Source organism: Asterias amurensis, chromosome 6 (assembly GCF_032118995.1).
Source record: "Asterias amurensis chromosome 6, ASM3211899v1".
Classification (NCBI taxonomy): Eukaryota; Metazoa; Echinodermata; class Asteroidea; order Forcipulatida; family Asteriidae; genus Asterias; species Asterias amurensis.
This window is the reverse complement of record NC_092653.1, coordinates 24676363-24689251: the sequence shown is the minus strand read 5'-3', so window position 1 is coordinate 24689251 and position 12889 is coordinate 24676363. Positions and strand designations below refer to the sequence as shown.

General features: G+C 38.6%; 1 protein-coding gene across 2 annotated transcripts in view; it reads left to right on the top strand.

The window, feature by feature from the left end:
- LOC139938822 (histamine H2 receptor-like) overlaps positions 1-12889 on the top strand; it is a 51996-nt gene that overhangs the window by 10382 nt on the left and 28725 nt on the right. The window lies entirely within an intron of this gene.

The window sequence follows — 12889 nt, the reverse complement described above, 5'->3', positions numbered from 1 at the left end:
CAATAACCCAAAGCCGCTAAACAATTCCATGAATTTAGGCCACCCATTGCAGACGGGAAAACCCCTTTCACATGCTTGTCATTTCTCAGGATTTTCTTTTAAGCCTTCCATGTTTCTTGAAACCAAAGGAAAAAAAGAAATAGTCAACAATGCGTCCAAAACTTTTGTATTTGTGTTGGTGCTCATGCATTTTCTTTTGAAACCTCTGTAAGCCTTCCGTGTTTCTTGAAAACCGAAGGGAGAACGAAATAGTCAACAATGTGTCCAAACCAGTCCTTTTGTATTTGTGTTGGTGCTCATGCAGTTTCTTTTGAAACCTCTGTAAGCCTTCCGTGTTTCTTGAAAACCGAAGGGAGAACGAAATAGTCAACAATGTGTCCAAACCAGTCCTTTTGTATTTGTGTTGGTGCTCATGCAGTTTCTTTTTAAACCTCTGTAAGCCTTCCGTGTTTCTTGAAAACTGAAGGGAGAACGAAATAGTCACCAATGTGTCCAAACCAGTCCTTTTGTAATTCTAATGGTGCACAGATTCTGTAAAGCTTTTGAACAAAGCCAGTGATAAAGGTTTCGGTAAAGTGTTCCACTAGAAAGGCGCAGCAGAGGTAAATGATCTTTCATCTTTTGGCTCGGGGGTTTCCCTAATGATGTGTTCGGTTTCTAGAGAACTATGACTCTTGCTTCTTATAAGTTGCCCTGTTCTTTATTTAATTTCAGATCCTGTCAGCATGAATAAGTATAAGACTATTTGCTGATTAAAGCAATGCTGATAGGATCTGAAATTAAATAAAGAACAGGGCAACTTATAAGAAGCAAGAGTCATAGTTCTCTAGTTTCTGATCTCATAAGCCCTTCCTACCTTTGTTCCGTGTAATTGGTCGCTAGTCGTGAGGATGTAAAAAGTCTTCTACAGGGATTTAAACTACCCCAGAGGCCCAGAGGTTTCCTTTCACACTCTCAGGCCTGCACACTCTAGTCCTGGGAAGGGTGAACTTTTACTCGGATTAAGCCAGTTTTTGGTTCGTTGATCTTGAGAATGTTTAGCCCTGAAAAGTGTAGTGTGAACTCTCTACTTAATCCAGAGAATCTCTGTGTTAAAGGCACAGTACACAGTTGGTAATTGTCAAAGACGTTTGTTCTCACTTGGTGTATCCCATCATATGCATAAAATAACAAGCCTGTGAAAATTTGAGCTCAATTGGTCATCAAAGTTGCGAGAAAATGATGAAAGAAAAAACACCCTTGTTGGACGAATTCGTGTGCTCTCAGATAGGAATAAAAGACTTCTGACTTCTAGCTAGAAGTCTTTTAATATTTTAGTGAGAAAATTACCTCTTTCTCAAAAACTTCATTACTTCAGAGGGAGTCGTTTCCCACAATGTTTTATACGATCGACAGCTCATTACCAAGTCAGTTTTTAAGTTAATATTTGTTTTGAGTAATTACCAAACGTGTTCCTTCTCCTTAAGGGAAATTTAACGTGTATGTGTGAAAGGGACTATAGACTCTGGTAGGAACAATATAGTTGAAGTCTGCATATGAGATACGGTTGTATAGAGCCCTTTAAACTGTGTTTCCATTGGCCTGTTTTTATGTACTTCAACTTTTCTGTATAATGGCAAAACTAAATCCAATGGGGACGCAAGGCAAAATGTGCCCTCTGTGTCAACTTACCGCGACCGCGTTGAAAACTAACAAGTTGCAAGAGGTCACGGAAGACTCGTGCGCAGCTAGGGTAGCTTATAATGGGCCGCTTAAAGTACAATGGGAACTGCTCTGTGCTGTAAACCTAGCACGACCATGCTGCAGAAACGCTATGCAAACATCGTGGAATATATAAGTCCAGGTGGGAACGCACGGTAGAATTAAACCAAAGCCAGTTCTGTTCTACCTTCATGGTTGCTGTAACTTTCCGCATGGCATCAGAAGATAAAGTCTACTCGGGACACAGCTTTAGCTGGTACACCAGGGGGACCCGGACCCGCTAACAATATTTTCCTGAAATATTTACATCCATCCAATCTCATGAGTAATTTCCCAGTAACCAGGATTTCTGATTTTGTTTGCTGTAGTCAATCCTGTTATTGATTGATGGCTCAGTGGTGCCTGGTGAGTCACTTAAGATTCCACCTTGAAAATGACATCATATTATCAGAAAGGACACTTCCCAGGATGTCTGGCACCACTGACTTCAAACCAATGAAGTTTTTATTAGAGTATTCGCACTACATCGGTAAACAGTACCGCCAAAAGCCCACTTCGGGTATCACAACTTATATATAAAATAACAAACCTGTGAAAATTTAGGGCTCAATCGGTCATCGGAGTCGGGAGAAAATAACAGGAAAACCCACACTTTTTTTTTTAAATTAATCCGTTATTCTCGATATCGAGAATTGATAATTGTTTCAATGTTTTCTCAAAAAGTAAAGCATTTCATGGAATAATGTTTCACGGGAAGTCTTTCACCATTACCTTCTGTAAACCCTGTAAGTTATTTGTTAATCTGTGAACTTTTAATTTTTTGTTCTGTTCAGAAAGTGTCCAATGGCTTTAAACAAATTGTTGGATTTTGTGGTTATGCCAATTTTAGGAAACCCAGCAGGCAGTATCCTGTTACTACAAGTAACCACAAAATTTAATAATATATTAGAAGGTTTGTTTTCTTAGATGGCTTCTGAAATCCTCCTTTTGGTTTTGGAATATTTTATGATAAGGAAGCCATACAGAAAGGAACTATACTTCAAAAAGGACAGTTGATGTCTTTAAATGGAAAGTTTGTTGATTTCTTTCAAGCTTGTCCTTCACTTTTCCGATACTAGGTCCATCACTATCAGCAGGACAGTAGCTTGTCATTTCCCTTTTTCTCTATTGTCTTTATTTTTACTTTGGTATCTCTTCAAAATTTTCCCACAGACTTTCCAATGTATGCCCTTTGCAAAATGAAAAATAGCTGTGCCCTTACAATGAAATACAGGCCTGACAATGTGATAAATGTGCATCCAAACTATCCATGCATGAAATAATGAGAAGGCTAAAGTGAAAAATGGACACCTCACATTATGTTTACTTACACGCATGAGCCTCCAAAAACTCATTACAACACTGGACAGTTATTCTGGGGCCCTGGTCTCTGTTGCCCTGGTCTTGGCCTCTGTTGCCCTGGTCTTGGCCTTGGTGACCCTTAAAAATTGTCCCTTACTTTAACATTTCCAAAGTTGTGCCCTTTCAAATATGAACTTCAAGGCGTGACAGAGTGACAAATTTGACTTGTGCATCTAAACTATCCATGCATGAAATAATATGAAAGCTGAAGTGAAAAATGGACACCTCTTATTATGTTTAGTTACACGAAAAATTCGCCGGAAACTGATTACAGCAGGTCTGGAGGTACACTGACGCCCTGGTCTCTGTTGCCCTGGTCTATGGCCCTGGTGCCCCTTCAAAAACATCCCTTACTTTAAGATTACCAATGTATGCCCTTCCAAAGATGAAATTCTAGGCATGACAAAGTGACAAATTTGACTAGGCATCAAAACTATTCATGCATAAAATAATGAGAAAGCTGAAGTGAAAAATGGACACCTCACATTATGTTCAATAATATGCTTGAGCGCCCAGAGACACATCATACTGCAGGCTGGACCTGCAGTTACACAAGGGCCATGGTCTCTGATGCCCTGGTGCCACTTAAAAAATTGCCCTTACTTTAAGATTCACAATTAGTGCCCTTTCAAAAATGACATTCCAGGCATGACAGAGTGATTAATTTGAGTTCTGCATCCAAACTACCCACGCATGGAAAAATGAGAAAGCTGAAGGGAAAAATGGACACCTCACATTATGTTGAATTACACGCATGAGCGCTCAGAAACTGAACCGAAAGTACAAGCTCTGTCTACTCAGCCGCTTTGAGATGGGATTATTCATGTCTGACCTCTTTGGCGTTCTTGTAGCGTGATGGCACCAGCGTCTAATTTGTGTAATGCAATGACTTCTTGAGTTTCAAATATATTGATTTCAATTTTGAAAATGGAATAATATCTTGGGGGTGTTGTATTCAGAGATGCGGGATCATTTGGTGCTTGTCTTATTCTCTAGCGGGACGATCAGGAGTATAGACGCTTTCTATTGACACAATTTGCCTGATGCCATCATCGCAATAGTCAATAATCTTGCGTGGTCATTAGGAAGTCAATGTCCCCTTGAACCGCTTTTGCTCAGATTATTCACAATGTAAAGGAAATCTTTTGATACGGACCATCAAGCCCTTTCACTCCTGCAAGGAACTAGAATCTGCGCTTATGTCAAGGATAGTTCTTGGGAAAGCAGGGATGTTTTGCCTGTGCGTGTATGTACTGTAACTTATACTAGGTATGCTTAGCTTACACAGCTAGCGCAGATATTTGTTGCCTAGTAGACAGTAAGCAGAGAATGGTGACTGTAAGCGCAGAATTCGGCGGAAGTCAGAGCCATACATGTAGATCAGATATCATTCACACTTACATGGGAAGTACACATCGCTGATAGAAAATACTTCCTGTAGTGTGTAAAAGAATGCGCTAATGGGTGGGTTTATTGAAGTTATTGAGCAGGAATTTTCATCGAGGGTGTTGTGAGTTGGGCGGACTGACTGGAGTCATGTTGATGTGTGATATCTCCCAAGAGGAACTACGTGAGGTTGTCATTTCATCTGCCATGTTATTGGACCAGACTCACGAGTGAATCCCTCATGATAAATAAAAGATCCGGGTCGGTTATATTAGGGAGAGAATGATTATGCTGATGGTGGGTTTGAAATTATTAATAAAGCAGACAAGGTTGTCTCCATACTTAAGTCTGGTTTCTGATATTTTGCTCTGGGTAAAATTGCTGATAAGTATTGAGAGCCCAGGATAGGTGTTTGACAAAATTGTAGTTTTAAAATTAATGTCTGAATGAGAAATTATGTAAAAACTCCTGAACAAGAAAGAGATTAAACTACAACCACCATACATGTATTGGCAAGGTTCTCACTGATTCACAGATAAAACGGCACAAAAGATTGGTTAACGTTCCATTTAGTAAGTTACGATGTATGGATGTGTAAAATGCATTTCTTTAATCAGGTTAAGCGCCGTTTGTTTGAACTATTCAAAGAGCATGACCTGCACACATCATCAGCGTCCAACATCATGTCTCTGATAACTGCGGAATTATGTGCTTATCGAACCCAGTAAACCAAAGCTGCCAATTCTCCCTGACTCTGCAGAAAGTTATGTTGAATGTCAACAAATCAGACTATCTCCTTGATTGTTGTACAAATTCTCCCTGATTGCAAGATGCAAATCTTAGCAGCTCTGGTAAAGCAAACAAATCTAGGATGATAAGCGCAAAATTTGTTGGTAAACAGAGCCATGAAATTTGACACAGCCCCTTAAAGTATTAACCACAGAATTACCATATGCTGAAATAGATTTGCATTCTTGTCAAATCTTTGAAGGATGTTTTTTTCATTTTACTCTGATTTCATCAGGAAAGTATTTCATAAAGGATGTTTTTTCCATCGATTTAATGATTGATTTGTCACATGCCAAATGCTGAATTGAGTAGAATTTGTTTATGACAGGCTAGCTGTAAAATATTGACAGTTTGTGTAGTGTGCACCGAGCCGAGATAAATAAAGCATTTTCATATCATGAGGTTGTACAAGGGTGTATTTGCTTTGCGCTCGTAAGTCATTTCAACTTGTAATGTCAAGTTTAAAGATAAATAGAGGTAGCTCAAGCTCATCCAATGGGCAATAAACCATATCTGAAATGCAACTGTTACTTGGTGATGGGGGTGTGAATGTAATGTCAAAGACATGGGGTCACCAAAGTACAGAATAATATGGTGACACTTAAACCTGAATGTCTAGTGTTGCAGGGTAATAACCAACGCGCATGAGTAAATGGTTCAATCTATGAATGATAAAGACCCAGATCTGTTAATATGCGGGCAGCTTTAAAGGCAGCGGACACTATTGGTAATTGTCAAAAGACTAGCCTTCACAGTTGGTGTACATGTATCTCAACATATGCATAAAATAAAATTCTTGGAAAATTACTTCTTTCTCAAAAACTATGGTACTTCAGAGGGAGCCGTTTCTCACAATGTTTTATAACATCAACCTCTCCCCATTACTTGTCACCGAGAAAGGTTTTATGCTAATAATTATTTTGAGTAACTACCAATAGTGTCCACTGCCTTTCGGTAATTACTCTAAATAATTATTATCATACAACCTTACTTTGTAACAAGTAATGGGGAGCTGTTGATAGTATAAAACATTGTGAGAAACGGCTCCCTCTGAAGCAACGTAGTTTTCGAGAAAGAAGTAATTAATTGTCCACGCATTTGATTTTGAGACCTCAGATTTAGAATTTGAGGTCTCGAAATCAATCATCTTAGAGCACACAACGTTGTGTGCCAAGATTGTTTTTTTTCTTTCATTATTATCGTGCAACTTCGACGACCGATTGAGCTCAAATTTTCACATGTTTGTTAGTTTATGCACATGGTTGAGATACACCAAGTGAGAAGACTGGTCTTTGACAGTTACCTATAGTGTCCACTGTCTTTAAGCATTAATAATTATGTCTCCTGACCAAAGAATAATGGCTAAACTGTCACCTTTCTTGTTTCATTGGGTGCGTTCGTTTAGCTTCTCTGGGTCGACCCCGGTGTGTGGCGAATTTTTTTCCAGGACGAACGTGGGTAATTATCTGCACACATTTGGCCTGGAATTTGTTTTTGCCACACACCGGGGTCGACCTAGGGAAGCTAAACGAACACACCCTATATAAGGACCAGACCCCCAACCCCCACCATGGAGCTCTATGCCCAACAGAAATGGTTCCCATTTATGCATAACCTGACCCTAGACATACTGTCATCTGTGTCTGCTGTCACTAGGTCAGAGTTTTACTTGTACCATAGAGTGTACACAGTAGCTGCAACAGTTATGTGTACCTATAATGAAAGAGTCTGCTTCATTATCTGTTAATCTCTTGTGAATTGAATCACAACACACTTACAAGGTTGTTTGACAAAGGTGTTATCCAATGTGGTAAACAAGATAAACACACTGGTGAATTTAACTGTCTATTTCAGACATCCAGGCCAGGTAGCCTGTCACTGGTGGTCAAGTAAAGTAGATACAGATATCTGCACCACAGGTCTACTAACATCATATGTTTTCAAAAGAGCCACAGAGCCTGCACTTTCTGCAGGCATGATTTGTACACAGCCTAAGGGAATAAAACATCAAAATCTTATATTTTATGGAGATTGCACTGGCAAACTCTTATCAACTTTTGATATGATGAAAAGGGGCACATCTCAAAACTCGTCCAGCATACTTTCATAACTCTTGGATTTATGTGGAAACTAAATGACACCAAGTGTCAACTTCACGACCAGTGCACAGGGCCACACTTATTGTAAACATAGTTCATATGGTCCATGAGTGGGGAAAGTTCAATGGCGACTATAAACTCTGATTGCAGGTGACCCCCTCAGAATGTTCACATTCTGTCTAGCTCCTAGAAATTAAAAGAGCAAAATTTAACTATCAGCAGGAGCTTGCTTTGAAGAGAAACCTATATTTTTAACATCAACATCCATTAAAAGAAACATTATCAGGCCATCGTTCATAGATCCCCAAGTCCTCTGGCCAAATACCAGTAACCTCAGCTCAGATATGACCAGTCAAATATCATTCCAAGCATCCCTATTTCATTTGATATTATGGACCAGTGAAAATGGTGGTGGACTTGTGAAATGACAAGCTACTACTGAAATTTGCACTTTATAAGTTTTCATTATTATTATTCCCTCTTAAAAAAGTTCAGGGCAAACCATGCACTAACTGAAGTGAGTAGTTTTTAGCCCTTGCGCCTTCTGCTTACACTTTGTAAAGTAGTCCACATAATGTAGTTTCTACTTAGAGGCTGCACCAGGGGCAGTTTCGTGGCTCAGCTTATCAAAGAATTCTATATGCTTTATATGGTCCATAACATTTCACGATGGGCAGGGCTTGCTAGCCTTGAAATTGCACCCTAGTAACCTTTGCACAACTGACCATTATATCAGTTCACTCTTAAGCTTAAAATACAACAGTAAGCATAAGTGGTAACTGGGATTGTGCTCAGATTATCTATTGGAAAGCTCCCTTAAATCATCAATCTTGTGGATGTGTAATTGTGGTCTATCTGTAGTGTTTACACAATCATTGACTAAACAGACAATATGGAATGATACCGAAACTCAAATAAATAGAGCGGTATCAAAGAGAAGATAAAAACCTTTGAAGTTGTGGATATAATTGTTTGATATTATTAACCGCGAAGGGCAGATTGATGTATTGAATAAACAGATCTGATCTAAATTCATTTTATAATTTCTAGTAATGAAACCAAGATGCCTCATAAGCGAATCAATGAAGCTCGCAAGTTGATGTATTGAATAAACAGATCTGATCTAAATTTTATAATTTTTAGAAATTATAAAATTTAGTATAATGAAACCAAGGATGCCTCATAAGTTAATCAATGTAGCTCGCAAGCTCTGGTATTTCTGATAATGGGTGCGTTCGTTTAGCTTCCCTGGGTCAACCCTGATGTTGCGTATTTTTTTTTTTTTTCAGGAGGAACGTGGGCACACAATTACCCTACACGTTTGTCCTCGAACCAGGAAAAAAACCCAGACACGCCACCACGTGAGCCTTCCCGTGGTGACGTCAGTGCACCTCGGGCCAGCCCCAAGTGACCCAATCCACAAGTGGGGCTCTTGGGGCTGGCCCGAGGTGCACTGACCAATGTAACTGCCTTTTCTTCATAGAGATTGCGGGGAACCGGTTTCCTGTAATTTGCCTCATGCGACATGGGCCTTGTAGGCATCTAAAACTGTACAACCTATTAAAATTTTAAATGCTCACATATCTTCCTTTGCAGACATGAATAATACATTTTTAAAATGTGCTAATTTATTTTAGAGTGTGTGAATGTAACTTCATTTGACCATTAAACCTTTTGTGCATGCTACCAACTTGCCCTGTAGGCTATTTAAAAACTGTGCATTCTACTTATTTTTAAAATGACCATAGGCCAATATTTCTTCCTTTTCAGATGTGAACAATACATTTTTAAATACATTTTTAAAATGTGTTAATTTATTTTTGAGTGTGTGAAAGAACTTCATTTGACTTCTCTCTCAACTTGTTGTGATTGCTGCCAACTTAACCTTGTAGGCTAACAAAATGTGTGACTTACTTATTTAAAATGCCCATAAGCCAATCCTTCCTTTTCGATTTACCAATTGAGTCCAAATTTTCACAGGTTTGTCATTTTGTGCGTATGTTGAGATACACCAAGTGAGAAGACTGGTCTTTGACAATTACCAAAGTTGTCCAACAGTGCCTTTAAACTGTTTGTGTTTGCTACCAGTAAAAACATCAGTGATACATTAAAGATAATACAGGTTTAAAATCTGGGCTATTAAAGCCATTGGACCCTTTCGGTACAGAAAAAAAAAAAAAGTTCACAGATTTACAAATAATTTTAAGGGTTTACAGAAGGTAATGGTGAAAGACTTCTCTTGAAATATTAGTCCATGAAATGCTTTACTTTTTGAGAAAACGGTAAAACAATATACATTCTCGTTAACGAGAATTACGGATTTGTTATAAACACATGTCATGACACGGCGAAACGCGCGAAAACAGGAGTGGGTTTTCCCATTATTTTCTCCGACTCCGATGTCCGATTGAGCCTAAATTTCCACAGGATTGTTATTTTATATATAAGTTGTGATACACGAAATGTGGGACTTGGACAATACTGTTTACCGAAAGTGTATAATGGCTTTAAAACTTCTTGGGGGTGAACTGTAAATACACTGTTTACTCAATGGGTTACTTTACAAAAATCAAAAAGCGCAAAGCCTAGTGTTATGTTGACAACAATTGACATTTTAACAAAGCGCTAACTCAGTGCTGGTTTTGTTGTATTCACAGAATAGCAACAATGTGAGCTGTGTGTCACAAGTACAGCACCAAAATTTGTAAAGTTTTATACCTTATCATTCTCACCTTTTCACAGAAGTGCTGTGTTTGCCAAGTTTCGCTTCGAAAGTTTGCATTTCATTTGTGTACTGCGACAGCATATAATCATCCAGTAAAATCCAGTTTTTCCATGTTTCTTTTGTCTTGTGAAATGGCATTGTCCAAAGTTATCTTTGTGAGTGTATTCTGCGACAATACACTCATATGAGTGTATCTGGGCTCAAATTTTACACTGGACCACAGGCATGAGGCATGAATGTTTGTGTTTCATTTGTGCACTAGTTGCGACAGAATATAATCATCCAGTAAAATCCAGTTTTTCCATTTTTCTTTTGTCTCGTGAAATGGCATTGTCCAAAGTTATCTTTGTGACTGTATTCTGCGACAATACACTCATATGAGTGTATCTGGGCTCAAATTTTACACTGGACCACAGGCATGAGGCATGAATGTTTGCATTTCATTTGTGCACTAGTTGCGACAGAATATAATCATCCAGTAAAATCCAGTTTTTCCATTTTTCTTTTGTCTCGTGAAATGGCATTGTCCAAAGTTATCTTTGTGAGTGTATTCTGCGACAATACACTCATGTGAGTGTATCTGGGCTCAAATTTTACACTGGACCACCGGCATGAGGCCATTAGTTTTAGTGTCGAGCCAGTAAACTCATGGACAAGTGCGACGGTCTTGTGTTTTCAAACGACCAATAAAACTATTGGGTAGGCCTAATTTCTTAGAACAAATACAAAATTTGTCTTCAAACGTTGACTTTGAGTCTGATTAATTACCTTTCAATTCTATAGACCGTTATCATGCTGCCTCCATCTTGGTCATGTTCCTTGTACCGAATAACATTAATGAGTGCTATTAGTCATCTTGCAATTAGGAACCAGACTATTTTGTTCTTCCAGCCTCGGTTTGGTAATATTGATATCAGTGGGAGAAGTTCAAGATGGCTGCACCGTGATGAAGGGCTGTTGAGTGATAAAGAAAAATGAGAAATAAAAATGCATTGTCAAGAAGATTTCTAGTGTTGCAAAAGCAATTCTGGTTCGTAAACATTTTGAGCAACAAAGCCCTATAGTTTTGTGGATTTTTCTCCCAATTTTAAGCCCTGATAATAATGTTGGAATATAGTTTCCCGGAAACAATCAATGCTGCTGTAAACATCTGTATTGAAATAATTTCCAGTCCATTAGGTAGATTCAACCTGCATAAAAGCAAAACTACTGCGCTAACAATTCATTGTTTTCCGTCAGGTAATATCACGCACTGACTAGGTGCTGGATTACAAAGCTTTTTCATTTGTGATGAAACCATGACACGATTCTCAGCTGATTATTTTCCTCATGTTTATTAGCTGCCATGGCACTGTGCAGTGTGTTTTTAACGAACTGCAATAACTATTAATCATTATCTATATATTTCCGCTGACTGTCTCGGACTGAGGTTTACTTCATCATGATTAGTAAATTATGTGGTGAGAGTTTAGAGTGAATGAAGAATAGGGAGGGAGACGTTACTCATTATTTATTTTTTTGTCTAGATTGTCACAATTTTCATGAAGTGGCGAATCTGCTCCACAGGAAAAACTTTAAGTTTGGAGAAAATCGCTTTTGACGTTGAATTATTTTTCAAACGTTTTTTTTCAAAGACGGTTGCTTTCTTTTAAATTTTATGACAACAATTAAGTTGACTGCTTCAGACACACAGAGCTGTCATGTATTTTTATAAATCCATCCTGTTATTGGTGTTGCGCTATTGGATGTGACTGGAAAAAAAAGACCCAAAATAAAATAAAATTGTGTTTACAATTTGCAACTTTTTTGATGAGTTAAAGGTGATTGAAAGTGCAGAATTCTGTTGGCCCTGTGGTAGATTTCACAAAGATTTAAGACTAGTCTTATCTTGAGTTAGGAGGAGTAAGACTCGTCTTAATTTAGGACTTGCCATACGTTTTTAATATCTCCTTACTCTTTGTGAAATCGACCCCCTGGTCATTTTTACTTTTAATGTAAAATTGTAGTAAAAAAAAGATTTTAATCTTTTTTTACTGTTAAAATCGTCTGCTATCTATCCAACTTTCTATCTATCTGTAGATATATCATTCATTTGGATCATTCCTATAATATATCAGTTTGCAAATCACACGGATTTATGTGCACAACAGAACTTAAATTAGACCACTGTACTATTTTTTCGGTCATAATCTTCCCAAGGGATCAAGGCTCTGGTACATGGCTGTAATGATGTACTCGTGACTTGCACTGTATTCAACCAGAGTCAATATAACAAGATATGCTAATAACATTTGTACGGTGCTTTCTATGAGTGTTTCAATGCTCTCTTGACTGTCAAAAGAAGTGTCTTGAATGAGTTGAGGGAGCTCTATTCACTGATAGTGCCACATGTGCCTACACATGTATATAATTACATGCAGCCACTGAATGAGGGTGCCACTCTAGAAAGTTTTGATTGGCATGGCTGCATGTGGCTGCACAGCATACCATTGTCAGTTGGAATACTGGTGGTTCGTTTAGGAATACACACACTACATTGGTGGACTTATTTGGGAACCATCATCTGCAAGGTACTGTTGCTCATAATATCGGTAGCTCTTAGTGATGCACGCTGATGAGCTTGGATCTAGATAGTCTTGCGGACAAGTCGTTAAATGTCCGTCGCGGTGTAGCGTTCCGACTCTCCATGCGATTCCCGCAGTATTCTTGCAAGACTGCTTGCCCCCGCGAGACCACTGCTCTAAATGGGGAGTAGAAGTTGGGCAACAGTTGGGCGCGAGAGCTGTGA